Source organism: Leopardus geoffroyi, chromosome B2, assembly GCF_018350155.1.
Source record: "Leopardus geoffroyi isolate Oge1 chromosome B2, O.geoffroyi_Oge1_pat1.0, whole genome shotgun sequence".
Lineage (NCBI taxonomy): Eukaryota > Metazoa > Chordata > Mammalia > Carnivora > Felidae > Leopardus > Leopardus geoffroyi.
The window spans coordinates 136384127-136399936 of NC_059332.1; the positions used below are offsets into that span (position 1 = coordinate 136384127).

Sequence of the window (15810 nt, forward strand, 5' to 3'; positions counted from 1 at the left end):
TTCTCGGCGATGAGGCTAGAAATATTTGGAGTAGAACATTGTGGAATAGCAGTTGTTGGTTCTTTGCTAAATCACATTACCTTAGATGGGCCATCTTTACAAGTTAAGTTCGTTCTCCTGAAAACAAGACCAACAGTCCTGCTTGTTCATTTCCTTTTTTCACATCACAGAGCCCACAGACTTCGAACTGAAGTAGCAACACAGCGATCAGTACATTCACTCGGTGATCAATAAATTCACTCTCTCTGGATTTTTTTTTTTTTTTAATCAGCAGTTATTTTAAGCAATGTGGTTCAAAGGCAGTACAACCACTAAATATGCATACTGATAATGTATGTTATTTAACTTTGATCTCAATTATCCTCCTGATTAAATACTTTGGTTGGGCAAAGCTTGTAGTAAACTTACGGTCTCATTTCCCCTTACTGTAGTCATCCACATGGTGTAGGACCTATAAGAGGTGGTAATTTGTGGGCTGCTTAGAACAAGCAATTAAGCCAATTCATCAGGATGGGAGAAGAGCTTATAAGACACCCTCTCCAACTTTTCCATTTCTGCCTTTCTTTCTTCATATATACAGGTGATAGCCCTCTACCACTGGACTCTCGCTCAATCCCAGATGTCTATTTTGGTTTGCATAGTGGAGTTGATTGTGCCAAGTTCGGGCGCTGCACATTTTTCATAACTTACTCTCTCTCTGAAGTTTCTGATGCTCATGGCTTAGGGATACATTTTTGGTTAGAAGAAATAATCCTAGCGCGTAAAGGTTTTTGAACCTTAAAATCTATAAACTTTACTTCAGGTGATGTTGGTTTCCTCCTTTGTCAAAACTGTTTATCTCTCAGGTTAAGAAACTATCTAGCCTTTCTTTTTTTTTTTTTTTTTTTTTTTTTTCAACGTTTATTTATTTTTGGGACAGAGAGAGACAGAGCATGAACAGGGGAGGGGCAGAGAGAGAGGGAGACACAGAATCGGAAACAGGCTCCAGGCTCTGAGCCATCAGCCCAGAGCCTGACACGGGGCTCGAACTCACGGACCGCGAGATCGTGACCTGGCTGAAGTCGGACGCTTAACCGACTGCGCCACCCAGGCGCCCCAGAAACTATCTAGCCTTTCTAAGATATACAGTGGATTTTAGAACTTTTTGTATTATTGAATTCCTAAGCAAGGATGTGATAATGGTATTTTGCTACCTAATGCAGATCCCTTTGAGAGAGTCTTTTTTTTTTTTTTTTTTTTTTATATATGTTTATTTTTGAGAGGGGAGGAGCAGAGAGAGAGGAGACACAGAATTTGAAGCAGGCTCCAAGCTCCGAGCTGTCAGTGCAGAGCCCAGCGCAGGGCTCGAACCCATGAACTGTGAGATCCTGACCTGAACCAAAGTCAGACGTTTAACTGAGTCACCCAGGCGCCCTTCCCCACCTTTGAGAGGGTCTTAACAAGAGAGTAGTTCCTCGAGTATGGTGTGTAAGGATTAGGTGGGAATTGGGCTCATGATTTCTGCAACTACATTGAAATTGATGGTACATAGATCAAAAGGAAAAGGCATTAGAATAGTCAGATGCTTCAGAGCACCAGTCTTTTGCTTTTAAGGTACTCATCTTCACTGTTCTCTTCACATTAATATTTTGCTTAATTTGCATTTGGGATCTGCAGACAACAGTGAAGTCAATATGGCAGGCAGTTGATTCCCCCCATATATCTTGCAGGTGCAACAACTCCGAGGGGGAAAAATAACCTGTCTTAGACATTCATCATATGTCATAACACTAGAAATTGTGCTTTAAGGATCCGTATCCTGACATGTACAATTTGACAAGATCTGGAGAGCCTCACCCCACTCTGAGGTCCACACTCAACCAACCAACAGATGTTAGCTGCCTACTAGGGTTTAAACATGGACCTTCAGCATTGCTTAGAAGCTTAAGATGAAAGTCATTAACCTGAAAGTGCGGCTTGTTTCCTGTCCTTCACACAACAAAGTTTTCAAATGTTGGGTTGTTTAGTCTGGTCTGTTCCCCCCAAGTGGACACACCGGTCCCGCCACTTTGAATTTCTGTATTAGATGGGTTTTATCAGTGACCCAAAGGTATATAAGTAGGACTGTGTTTCCTGGTTTAGGGAAGTTGGGGGAGGGGGGGAAACAGTTTAAGCTCCCCCCTTTTCTGATTCAATGAGGCTGAGTAGTGGTTCTTAGCCAGGAGTGTTAGGATCACTATCCAGAGGGGACACGTGTTCGGTAGAGGCCACCAGCAATACCTCCTGTCCTGTGATTCCAGCACACAGGAGGATGCTGGGGCTATCAGCGTGCCAGAATCCTTGACCTAGGATTCACATGTTTCTGTGGTTTTATTGAGCATCTCTGTTCTAATTACGACACAGACCTAAATGCTGTGGGAGCTGCCAAGTAAGCCCTTCACGCACTGGAATCCTGGTGGACCATCTTCACACAGCGAATTGCTGTAATTAACTGGTAGGTGGTACTTTTCATTCCCTCATGTCCAGCAGAGATCGTATAAATTCCCTTTGTCTGAAATCAGCACTGTTGATCTCCTACCTCTACCAGATTTAGAGCTCTGTTTTCTTTCACATACTTTCCCAGAGAACCGAAGATCTTTAGTACATTTTAAAACAACTGTAACTCCTTTTGAAAGGAGGGGAATATCTGACTGAAATGTTGTGTGTTAAAGCATATGGCATTTACTCTGGTGTCTTTACTTAACGCGGGCTGTTAATAATCGCGGGTCTACGAGGTGGGCAGGTCATTTTAGAAAACGTTACAGTGGGGCGCCTGGCTGGCTCGGTTGGTAGGGCGAGCGACTCTTGATCTTGGGGTTGTAAGTTCGAGCCCCATGTTGGGTGCAGAGATTACTTAAAAATAAAATCTTAGAAAAACTTGCAATGATTTCCTCCCTAGTGGTTCAGAATGCACACTACAGAGAGTTTTCCCGAGATCATTTGAGCCCAGCATACTTCTGAGATAATGCCTGGTACAATGGCATTTGATAACGCCTGGTGTACTGAGTATTGATATTTCAAAAGCCTGATCAGTTGGACGGTGTGTTTTCTTTCCGTGAGGCTGGCGGGTAGGGAGCCCTGTTGACTCTAGCGGATGGTGCCGACATGCCCACCCCCTTTTCTGGGTCCTTCAGATTAACTCAGTCATGTTCAGTGTCACCAACCAGTAAGGAGATACTTTTGTTTGTTGGTTTTGTTTTGCTGAATACAGGAGTGGGAAGAAATAGCGCGGAATTAAAAGCAAGCAGAGGTTTTATTTCGAGATCGGGTGTTTCAGGGCATCTTACAACTTTAAGGTATTAAAAAATGTTTTTTAATGTTTATTTATTTTTGAGAGAGAGAGAGACAGAGCCCGACGCTGGAGGGGCAGAGAGAGAGGGAGACACAGACTGTGAAGCAGGCTCCAGGCTCTGAGCGGTCAGCACAGAGCCTGACACGGGGCTCGAACTCATGAACCTGAGATCATTTGAGCGAAGTCGGTGGCTCACCTGACTGAGCCTCCCAGGTGCCCCCCAGGGCATTAGTATTTTAAGACGTGGAATTGCCGCCTCACCTCACGTACAGCAGGGCATTTTTCAGGAGGAAAATCAAGATCAGGCAGAGATCTCCTAAGGTCATTTCTCAGATAAGGACATCTTGTTTTTAGCGGTCACTAGAATCACTCTTGCCCCCGAGTATATACTGTTCTCGATGTCATGTGGTATGAAGAGCTTTTGGTGCAGCATTTATACAATACTCTGAAACATTAGAAGCGGTTCTTTTCTCTCTTTAAAGGCTTGCTAGTTTAAGGATCTCCTTTTTTTTTGTTTTTGTTTTTTTGTATCGTTTTGTGAATCGCCATGCATCTTTTCTAGATTCATGGAATACAGAATAATACAACAAACACCCGTACCCATCCACCAGCGTCAGCTGTGACCAACATGTTACCAATCTTAGTTTTGTCAGATTGTAATTTTTATGTTATATTTGCTTCTCTTAAAACAAATACAAGATCTGGTGTCTGCAGACCTGTCATTATAAACCTAGTAGCTGGAGACTTTGTCAGACTTTACAGAATTGAACTTTTTGGGAATCTTAAAAAGAAAAACCTGTTTACCACTCTCGTTCTCGTACGTTTTATTTCTGCAACTCGGAGGTGGAGTGTCCTTGGGGTGGAGACAGCCTCTTAAGGCTAACTTGTTGGGAGCATGGCTGTAGGGGAAGGCCTAGAGGGATTAAAGAATTCAATCCAATTAGCTTTCAAAAACTAGGGCTGTAGCTCGTGAAAATTTTTTATAAACATGGATTACGGATGGAGTCATCAGTTTCTATATTTAGCCTTCAGCTTATTTCTAGAAATTTAAATTTTTGTTTAAAATTTTTTTCTAGTTTATTTAAAACTGAACTGTTGGCACAGAGCCCGACACGGGGCTCGAACTCACGAACCACGAGATCACGACCTGAGCCGAAGTCAGACACTTAACTGACTGAACCACCCATGCCACCCCTAAGGTTTATTTTTGAGACACACACACACACACACACACACACACACACACACACACACACGGTGAGCAGGGGAGGGGCGGAGAGAGAAGGAGACATAGAATTCGAAGCAGGCTCCAGGCTCTGAGCTGCCAGCACAGAGCCTGACGCAGGGCTTGAACCCATGAACTGTGAGATCATGACCTGAGCCAAATTCAGATGCTTAACTGAGCCACCCAGGCCCTCCAATTTCTAGAAATTTTAACATAATTTCTGAAATTCTCTTTGTGCTTGTGTTTACTAAAAGGGAGGGATGAAATGGTTTCACCATATTCAGGTGTGTGCTGTTTGGACAGTTTGGTTCTAGAGTGAATATAATGTTTGGAGCTATGGCTGTTGACTTGTGTGAAGTAAGTCTTCAGCCATAAAGATGGTCAATTTTTTTTTTTTTTTTTTTTTTTTACCTTTATGTAAGCTCTGCCTCCAAATTGAGGCTTGAACTCATGACCTTGAGATCAAGGGTTGCATGCTCTAACAACTGAGCCAGCCAAGCGCCCCAAGATGGTCAACTTTTTAAGCGGCGTTGACAGATGGGCTCATTAATCCCCATGCAGCCATGTATACATGTGGTGGTGGGGAGGGTCCTGTACGGTCTCCTGCTCCCAGCAGGATAATTGTGTTTTGCTACCTGAGGGTCAGACCCACCAGGAACAACCCCGGCCGGGCAAAAGAGCTTACGTGTCTTGAGTCAGCGTTTCCTCTTGACCAAGTTTATTCCAAAGCTCTGGCCTGCTTACTAGAGGGGTGCCCTGTGTCTTGAGCTGTAACCCTGTTTTGTGTGCAAGATCGGGTATCGTGAGATGCATTTTCTGTAGACACATGGCTGTGTCTAATTTTGTTGGATCCCCTTGTTTCAAATCGAATGCTGCTTCCTTCGACACCCTCCTCACTGCAAACATGAGGAAAATTTCTTAAAAGTTGGCTCTAGCGGGATAGAAAAATACTGGAGTAGATCACGGGTGGATTTGGGCAAGTGGACTGAGACACAGCGGCTTCCGACAGCTTTTCAATCGAGGAGAGCTTTCCCAAATATTACTTCACTTGAAACTCAAGACGATCTGAAAACCAAGATGGTCTTAGTCCCCATGTATATAATTTGGAGAATGAGCTCAGAGGTCAAGTTCCATAGCTAACAGGAGCCATACTGTGCCGTTTGCTGTTTCCTCCATACTTCCTGTGGTTAAAAAAACAAAACAAAACAAAACAAAAAACAACTCGGGTGTCTCTCCTCTGCTTAGACCTTTGTGTCAGCTGCCTTGCCCCTCTCTTCCTACCCAGACCATTAGACAACTAGAAGGCTTACAAGCCTTTCTGCTAAATGTTGTGTTGAGTGCAGAGTGTGGACAATCCAGAAAGAACTCTTGAAACTTTCTTTTTTGAAAAAATGTTTTAATGTTTATTCATTTCTGAGAGAGAGAGACAGACAGACAGCACAAGGGGTGGGGGGTTGGCAGAGATAGAGGGAGACACAGAATTCGAAGCAGGCTCCAGGCTCTGAACTGTCAGCACAGAGCCCAAAGCAGGGATCGAACCCACAGGCCATGAGATGGTGAGATCATGACCTAAGCTGAAGTCCAACGCTTAACTGACTGAGTCACCCGGGTGCCACTTGAAGCGTTCATTTTGTAGGGGGGAAGTGGGCCTGGGACAAGTCGTTCCCTTTATTATATATATATATTTTAAGGTAAATTATTTATTTGGAGAGAGACAGAGGGCACAAGTGGGGGAGGAGCAGAGAGAGGGCAAGAAGAGAGCGCAGAGCCGGATGTGGGGCTCGAACTCACGAACCACGAGATCATGACCTGAGCCAACATCAAGAGTCGGACGCTTGCCCGACTGAGAGACCCAGGAGCCCCATTAGATCACGCTTACGACAGCAAATGGCATAATAAAAGCAGCTGCAGCTTAGGTTAGTAGTGGACTTATTAAGAACGTGTCGGGGATGCCCCAGATACTCTGTGAGGTAGATAAAAATGAATTCTTATCCCATTTTTACAGAGAAAGGGGGGTAGGAGAGGCTAAAACATGTGGCCCAAAGCCACAGATCAGACCCCGCTCTCCTAGCCACCTCCCATTTGCTGGCCTGGAAGGAACCCCACCATGTTTCAGCCTGAGACAATGAGGGGACAGTTCTAAAAAGCCCAAATGAGGTACTTAATCTTGCCCCAGAGAGTACCAGTACCCAGTTCTCCAGTCTGCTTCTGAGCCTGCTTCTGAGCCCGCTGTGTTCTCTACACTTGAGGCAATATGGATTAGTTTGCATGACCAAATGCCTGAAATAGGATTTCACTGTTGCATTTCTGTCTTAAAGCAGTTCTGTTTTCTCATGAAATTCATGTGACTGGTAGAAATTAGAATTACAATGCTTCCCTGTAAAGCAAAATTTTCTTAGCGGCCTCTTGCCCATTCTAAAAATAAACAAACCGAAACAGAATATCCAGCGAAGGAAAAGCTCTCCCACCCCCCAGTTGTAAAAATCATCATGTTACTTAGATAAAGAACATAACATAGAAACATAGAACACAGAAACATCAGAACATAGAAAAGTAGAAAAATAGGGGTGCCTGGGTGGCTCAGTTGGTTGAGCGTCCAGCTTCGGCTCAGGTCATCGCACGGCTCGTGGGTTCGAGCCCCGCATCGGGCTCTGTGCTGATGGCTCAGAGCCTGGAGCCTGCTTTGGCTTCTGTGTCTCCCTCTCTCTCTGCCCCTCCCCCACTCAGGCTCTGTCTCTCTGTCTCAAAAATAAATAAATATTTAAAAAAAGAAAAGAAAAGTAGAAAAATAGAGGGTATCAAATATTCATGGTTCCTTCCTCAGTGATATTTTGATATATTGCAGTATGAACAGTATGGTAATGTTGCTGTTTCACAGTATGGTCTTGTATGTATTTGATCATTTTTTTTATTTATTTATTTTTATTTTTTATTTTTTTTAATTTTTTTTTTCAACGTTTATTTATTTTTGGGACAGAGAGAGAGCATGAACGGGGGAGGGGCAGAGAGAGAGAGGGATACACAGAATCGGAAACAGGCTCCAGGCTCTGAGCCATCAGCCCAGAGCCTGACGCGGGGCTCGAACTCACGGACCGCGAGATCGTGACCTGGCTGAAGTCGGATGCTTAACCGACTGCGCCACCCAGGCGCCCCTATTTGTAATCATTTTATATGTATAACTGTTATGTTTGCTCTTTAAATTGAATATTACAACGTAAAGTACATCCCCATACTATTACATACACTTTGTAGGTAGTATTTTTAATGCCTGCAAGATGCACTATAACCATGCCCTGAATTTTGGATATTTAGAATTATTTCTTAAGTTAATTTTTGTAATCTTTTGCCTTCTGTCCTCTTAGTGTTTTTTGCCGTGACCTTAACTGTAGGAATTAGATCCATTTAATTTAATTAAGTAAAGTGTCTCCTCTTCTGTGCCTTACTCTGTGGCCTAACGGTTTATATCATGTTTAGAGTTGGATTTACATAGCTTTCTACTTAGATTAGTTTGAAATAAAAATGGCTACTTTTTAAAAGAAAAGCAAACCTTTCAAAACCCATAATTCTGTTGGTGTTCTGTAATTGACCTCTAAATTAGAAGGAAACTTTTAGCTTAAACATAACCCAGGCTGGCTGGTATTGTCACGATGACTTTTTTTTTTTTTTTTTAATAAATGTTTATTCAGTTTTGAGAGAGAGTGTGTGAGCAGGGGAGGGGCAGAGAGAGAGGGGGGCACAGAAGATCTGAAGCAGGTTCTGCACTGACAGCAGTCAGCCTGATGCAGGCCTGGACCCCACGAACTGTGAGATCGTGACCTGAGCCGAAGTTGGTCGCTCAGCCGACAGAGCCACCCAGGTGCCCCGACAATGATTTGTATTCTTACAGCCTGTGTCACTTTTGTGAAATGGAGTGACTGGGGTTTTTTCCCTCAATCAGAAATTCTGCTCTTAAGAAACTCAGTGCCGAGGCAGAACATGCTCACGTTAGGCCGTGTGTGCAGCTCAGGTCACCTGGGGTGAGTCCCGGCTTCCCCACATCTTGGCTCAGCCCCTTGGGTGCAGTACCTCTCCCCTTCTGCTGGCCATGAAGTGGGGGTGATGGTAAGAGTTTCCTTAAGGTGGACGGTTAAATTAGCAAATGTATATAAACGACACTGGTGATATGGGTCCATAATACATGTACTAATATATTGGGAGCCTCGGGTAGCCTGGTGTAGAGCTGTGATAGTCTTGGCTGTGTCTTCGTCAATATTTTTGGTTAATGGTGTGGCCGAGGGGGTTATTTAAATGGTAATCACATTTGGAGATCATGTGAACAGACAGGTGAAAGGTCCATGGGATCAGTTTGGTCCATTGCTCAAAGGATCTGAAAAGGTTTGTTGTGAACCCTGGAAAGCCAGGTTATTAGCATGTGATAGCCTCAGAATCTGGATTTTAAGTTTCAAAGCATTTTCACCTTTGCAATGATAAAGTAAATAAAAAGGAAGCCATGCCTTCATATAATATATATTAGTTATGCCTCAAACAAAGCAAAACAAAACTGTGTCTCTTCCCCAACACCCTTGCAAAGGGCAGAATAACTAAAATTCCAGAGGCAGCATTTGTTAAAGATTTTGTGTAATGTTGTTATAGTTTTTTTTTAATGCTTATACAAACATCCGAGGGAGCCCTCCTGTCCCCATCCTTCTCTTTCTCCCTCCCTATAAGTGGGTTATTTTTGTCTTATTTTTTTTCTATTAAAAAAAAATTATTTTTTTAATGTTTATTTGTGTTGGAGAGACAGAGAGAGACAGAGCATGAGCCGGGGAGGGTCAGAGAGAGGGAGACACAGAATCCGAAACAGCTTCCAGGCTCTGAGCTGTCAGCACAGAGCCCGACGCGGGGCTCGAACTCACGAACTGTGAGATCATGACCTGAGCGAAGTCGGACGCTTAACCAACTGAGCCACCCAGGCGCCCCTATTTTTGTCTTATTTTAAACACATAAAGGAATCAAACATTCTCTATAACTTGCTTTTCCCACTTAAACTGGAGACATCTACCTATGTCGGGGTGTCTAGGTTGACCACGTTCCCTTCGATGCTGTTATGTGGGTTGTGTGTTGTGTGTCATTGTCCCTATACCTGCGTAAGGAGGGAAAGCCATGTCTGCTAGGATAGTGTGGTGGGTGGGTATGCACATTCCAATTGTTTCTGGCTATTTCCAAATGGCTTCCCAAAGACATTGTTTACGGAATGATAGTCTCATCTCTATTTTCTTCTATTTGACAATTTTATTTTTATTTATTTGTTAATTTTTTAAATGTTTATTTATTTTTGAGGGAGACACAGAGCACGAGCGGGGGAGGGGCAGGGAGAGAGGGAGACACAGAATCCGAAGCAGGCTCCAGGCTCCGAGCTGTCAGCACTGAGCCCGACGCGGGGCTCGAACCCACGAACCGTGAGATCATGACCTGAGCCGAAGTCAGACGCTCAACTGACTGAGCCACCCAGGCGCCCCATCTTTGACAGTTTTAAAGGTTTCCTTCAAAATGCTCTATATTAGAATGGAGAAAAAGAGATTGAAGAGTTTTCCTTACAAGTTTTGTCAGGGATTTAAAATCCCCCCAGATCATCTTTTTTTCCCCCAGATCGTTTGTGCGTGTGTCCCTGTCATACTGACTCGCTTCTGGTTGCTCCTGCTCACATCCACCTAACATTCCGTTTCTGGGGCTTTGCCAGAATTGCACTGGTTAGGAACCTCATTTACTGCAAGCAGGGCAGGACTGTGGGGGTCAGTGTCACCTGTGATGGTCAGCTGATCATCCAATGAGAACATAGACAACAGGGGTCACTTCTGTGGTGACAGAAGTTGCTTCAGCAGACTCATCGCCTCTACCCCCAACATCCCGAGAGCTGTCGAGAGCCCATCTGTTTTGTTCATTGTTTAACTCATTCATTAAAGAGCTTAATTCTCCTGGGGCCCCTGGCTGGCTCCATCAGTGGAGTGTGTGATCCTTGACCTCAGGGTTGTGGGTTTGAGCCCCATGTCGGGCGTAGAGACTGCTTAAAAATAAAACCTTAGGGGCGCCTGGGTGGCGCAGTCGGTTAAGCGTCCGACTTCAGCCAGGTCACGATCTCGCGGTCCGGGAGTTCGAGCCCCGCGTCGGGCTCTGGGCTGATGGCTCAGAGCCTGGAGCCTGTTTCCGATTCTGTGTCTCCCTCTTTCTCTGCCCCTCCCCCGTTCATGCTCTGTCTCTCTCTGTCCCAAAAAATAAATAAACGTTGAAAAAAAAAATAAAAAAAATAAAATAAAACCTTAAAAAAGAGAGAAAAGAGCTTGAGACTCCCACTGCTTACTCTGCAAAGGGGCTCAGAGCAAGTCGTGGGCAGTCCTGTGGAGGAGGAAGAGGAACGAAGTCTGGTAGTTTCTGCAGCATCCCGGCTGCCATTTTGGAGACTCCCAAATCTTCTAGGAACGAGAGGAAAATACTGTTGCTGGAGGCACTGAGATGTTTTTTAAAGCTTGTTTAGTCGTAATGTGGGAATGCTTCACGGGAATAAACTCTGGCTGACCCACTCAAAGGATATAAGCTTGAAAACATTTAGGGTTTTGATTTGCTCGAAAGAGGCGTTTACGCTTTTTGAAGCACAGATCCAGTGGGAATAGAGGTTTTCTGGTGCTCACTACGTTCAAATGCAGAGAGCATGTCTTTTAAGTCTAGTGTCTGTCTCTGCGTTTGTACAAGTGTACAAGTAAGTACGGAAGGGTTGGAGAAAGCTGAGTGAGGAAGCTTCAGAATGAAAGAATGGAGTAGAAATGTCCACTTTTTCTTTTCTGGAAACGAGTCCCGACGCTGCTTTCCTCCCTGAAGTAGATGACCCGTAACACTACATCTGGCTCCGACATTCACCTCCCGTGTCACTAAGTTGTGCGACTGCCTCCTTCAGCGTAACTGATAAATCAGTCCTTGTCTTCTGTGGGCATTTGAATTACAGACAAAAGAGAATGGCTGAGGACAACTCAGATAGGTGCTAATTGACGACGCAATGCATCCACCATGTATGAAATAATCAGGCATAAAAAAAGCATGTATTCTCTCTCTTTAAAAAATGCTTATGGGGCACCTGGGTGGCGCAGTCGGTTAAGCGTCCGACTTCAGCCAGGTCACGATCTCGCGGTCCGTGAGTTCGAGCCCCGCGTCAGGCTCTGGGCTGATGGCTCAGAGCCTGGAGCCTGTTTCCGATTCTGTGTCTCCCTCTCTCTCTGCCCCTCCCCCGTTCATGCTCTGTCTCTCTCTGTCCCAAAAAAAATAAATAAACGTTGAAAAAAAAAATTAAAAAAAAAAATTAAAAAATTAAAAATAAATAAAAAATAAATGCTTATGAATACATATACACATAAAAAAAGACAGAAAGGACTTAAACGTTAAGGAACAGTGGGTTAGGTTTCTTACAGTTTGCGGTGACCTTAATTTATTGGTAACTCTCAGAAGCACCTGAACCTTTAACAATAGTATCAACTGGGGGCGCCTGGGTGGCGCAGTCGGTTAAGCGTCCGACTTCAGCCAGGTCACGATCTCGCGGTCCGTGAGTTCGAGCCCCGCGTCGGGCTCTGGGCTGATGGCTCAGAGCCTGGAGCCTGTTTCCCATTCTGTGTCTCCCTCTCTCTCTGCCCCTCCCCCGTTCATGCTCTGTCTCTCTCTGTCCCAAAAATAAATAAACGTTGAAAAAAAAAAAAAATTTAAAAAAAAAACACAAAAAAACAAAAAAAAAAAAACAATAGTATCAACTGTGTAAATGGTTGGGGTTGGGGAAAAAAAGGAAAACAAAAACACTATTGGTGTCACAGACAAAAGTGAGTTTTTCCTTCTACAAGATTATGTAAACAGCATCTGTAAGCAAAACACAGAATGGTGGAAATATCCGAATATGGCTAGGAATGAAGTCCCATTTTTGTGTGGAGTGTTGGTGTCTCCTGGGCTGTGAATGTTCACTTGGGGGGGGTATCACCCGTGGGGGTCAAAGCGTGGGTGGTCCACTCGCTTTGAGACTCAAGCTATGCATGTAACAAAATTGGCTCAAAACTCCGTTTCAGTAATATCCCTGTCATAGCTTTTTGGAAATCGGGACAGGGTCCTGTGGTCACTGGAAATAACTAATCCATAATCATCACACTTTGGGTATAAGGAGGGCTAGCAAGTAATGTCAGATTTTAAGACTCATCTGATGTTATTTAATGTACTTCGTTATATGTATGTAACATTTACGAGGAGAGGAAAGTTTGTGCCTGTGTCCTATAGATGTTTTGCATTTAAAAACACTCAGTTTGGGGCGCCTGGGTGGCTTGGTCGGTTAAGCGTCCGACTTCAGCTCAGGTCATGATCTCACGGTCCGTGAGTTCAAGCCCCGCGTCGGGCTCTGTGCTGACAGCTCAGAGCCTGGAGCCTGTTTCAAATTCTGTGTCTCCCTCGCTCTCTGCCCCTCCCCTGTTCATGCTCTGTCTCTCTCTGTCTCAAAAATAAATAAATGTTAAAAAATTAAAAAAAAAAAAACAAAAAAAAAACCACTCAGTTTGGCTCTGGGTAAAGATAGCTTGAGTTTGACAACTCGTAAAGAATTATGAGAACTCTTCCAGGAATTATAGAAATTCTGTAGGATTCTAAACGGTAAAACTTCAAACTGGTGGTTCCTAAACAAGGGGCACAGTTGCCCAACGTTTATTGCATTGAAAAATTGAGGCATTAAAACTGCTTTCTTGGGGCGCCTGGGTGGCTCAGTCCGTTGAGCGGCCGACTCTTGGTTTTGGCTCAGGTCACGCACAGTCTTGTGGTTTCGTGAGCTCAAACCCTGCCTGGGGCCCTGCGCTGGCAGCACTGAGCCTGCTTGGGATTCTCTCTCTCTATTCCTCCCTCTCTCTCTCTGCCCCTCCCCTACTCACGCTGTCTCTGTCTCTCAAAAGAAATAAACTGAAGACAACACACTGCTTTCTCATGTTCCCCATGTAGTTTGCACATCATGGTGCACATCAAGCATTTTTGAGATCGAAGATCCACTGGGTTTCTGCAGAGCTCGCAATAATATACGTTCCCTGCTTTCCTCCTGCCTCTTCTTCACGTTGCTCATCAAATCTGACTTGGACGTGTTCACATAACCAGTGATATTGAGTCCAAATACTCTTAAACGCTGACCTTTTTGCTAATGGGCATTGTGGAGACCTCCCTCCCCACCCCCCACCCCCACTTTTGTCTTTAGGTTTCATTTCAGACTCCTATCTTTCACAGTTTGGTAAGAGCAGACTTTAAGTGGAAATGTAATCTGAGCATTCTCATAAGTAGACTCAGCGTGGGCATGTTGAAGCCGACTCTTCCGTCTGTGGAGTAGGTATTAAAGTGCAGTGGTATTATTTCAGGAGGCAGCCCGTGCCGCCGAAGGGCAGCTTTGCTGGGAGCCGGCAACAGCCAGGTGAAATCAATTTAGCTCAGTTCAAGACTTCCCGATTGACGCGTCTTGATGCTGTCCCTTCAAGGCTGCGAGCAAAGTCCGTGGTTTGGCCAATGGGCTCTGCTAGCCTGTAAGCAGCACGGACTGATGCCAAGGAGAGTGCTGGGCCCGGAGATTTCTTTGGGGTGGGCGGGTCTGGAGACTGCGGAATACTCTTCGTGCCATTTTTTTTTTTCTTAATGTTTTTATTTATTTTTGAGACAGGGCGAGACAGAGCATGAGCAGGGGAGGGGCAGAGAGAGAGGGAGACACAGAATCCGAAGCAGGCTCCAGGCTCTGAGCCGTCAGCCCAGAGCCCGACGCGGGGCTCGAACTCACGGACCGCGAGATCGTGACCTGGCTGAAGTCGGACGCTTACCCGACTGCGCCACCCAGGCGCCCCTCTTGGTGCCATTTTATCGTTACGCACCGCAACAGGTCCTTCAGCAGTCTGTAGTGCTGTGGAAAAAACCCTGGAAGTTCTTGGTGGGGAGTGCTGGCCTTCGGGCTGTGGTGCTTCCGTCTGAGCTGTGGGATCTGTGGCCCGCCAACCCCCACCCTCTGTGATCCCACTGGGTTCCAGTGTCCTCTGCTCTAAGATGGAAATAACAGCACCTGCCTACATTGGTTTTCATATACTGGGAAATGTGTGCGGATTGTAAAGCATTGTTGACATCCTGAGGTTCCTAAATGGTTATTGAGCTATTTTTGTAATAGCCTTAACACTTTTTACCTATATTCTCAGGTTAAAAAAAAAAAAAAAAAAAAAAATAATAATAATAATAATAACATAGGGGCGCCTGGGTAGCTCAGTCGATTAAGCATCCGACTTCAGCTCAGGTCATGATCTCCCGGTCCGTGAATTCGAGCCCCGTGTCAGGCTCTGTGCTGACAGCTTGGAGCCTGGAGCCTGCTTCAGATTCTTCGTCTCCCTCTCTCCCTCTCTCTCTGCTCATGCTCTGTTCATGCTCTGTCTGTCTCTGTCTCAGAAATAAATAAACATTAAAACAAAATAACGGTATATCATATGTCTACTATTTTTGCAACTGAAAACATCAATTGCATAGGGTATTCTCCGGGTTAGAGGACCAGTGTCCATTTTAGTAACATTTTAAAGAAAAAACTGACTCGGAAAAGCATGTGTGATGCATCTCTTCTTTGTTCTCTTGTCTCTGAGTACACTGGTCTTCAAACCATGGGGTTCCTAATTTGCCTCCCCTCTCTGCCTCCCCTGCACCTTTCTTTTCTCATACGCCCATCACGTGGGAACTTCAGTCTCCGCTTTATCCGTACTCCCTTTTCTCCCAACACCCCATAGGTTGGGGCTCCTCTGTTTATTGTGACTTGTGTTTCTCCACCATGACAGTTTCCATAATTGTTTATTTACATGTCTGCCCTTTCGCCTGGGAAGGTCATATGGTCACTTAGGTGTATTCTGGTCAAATGTATAACCTGCATCTAAACACAAGGAAAAATGTTGCTTTAAAGAAAACAACATTTTTTTCTTGAAGTCTGCTTTTTTTTTTTTTAATTTTTTTTTTAACGTTTTATTTATTTTTGAGACAGAGAGAGACAGAGCATGAACGGGGGAGGGTCAGAGAGAGAGGGAGACACAGAATCGGAAGCAGGCTCCAGGCTCTGAGCGGTCAGCACAGAGCCCGACGCGGGGCTCGAACTCACGGACCGCGAGATCATGACCTGAGCCGAAGTCGGACGCTTAACCGACTGCGCCACCCAGGCGCCCCTTGAAGTCTGCTTTTGATGGAAGTTTGTAAGCTCAAGGGGGCTGGGACCACACCTGACTTACTCGTTGTA

The 15810-nt window shown here is 44.8% G+C and overlaps 1 protein-coding gene across 1 annotated transcript in view; it reads left to right on the forward strand.

Annotated features, from left to right (window-relative positions):
* AKAP12 (A-kinase anchoring protein 12) overlaps positions 1-15810 on the forward strand; it is a 105446-nt gene that overhangs the window by 42919 nt on the left and 46717 nt on the right. The gene's annotated exons all lie outside the window — the stretch shown is intronic.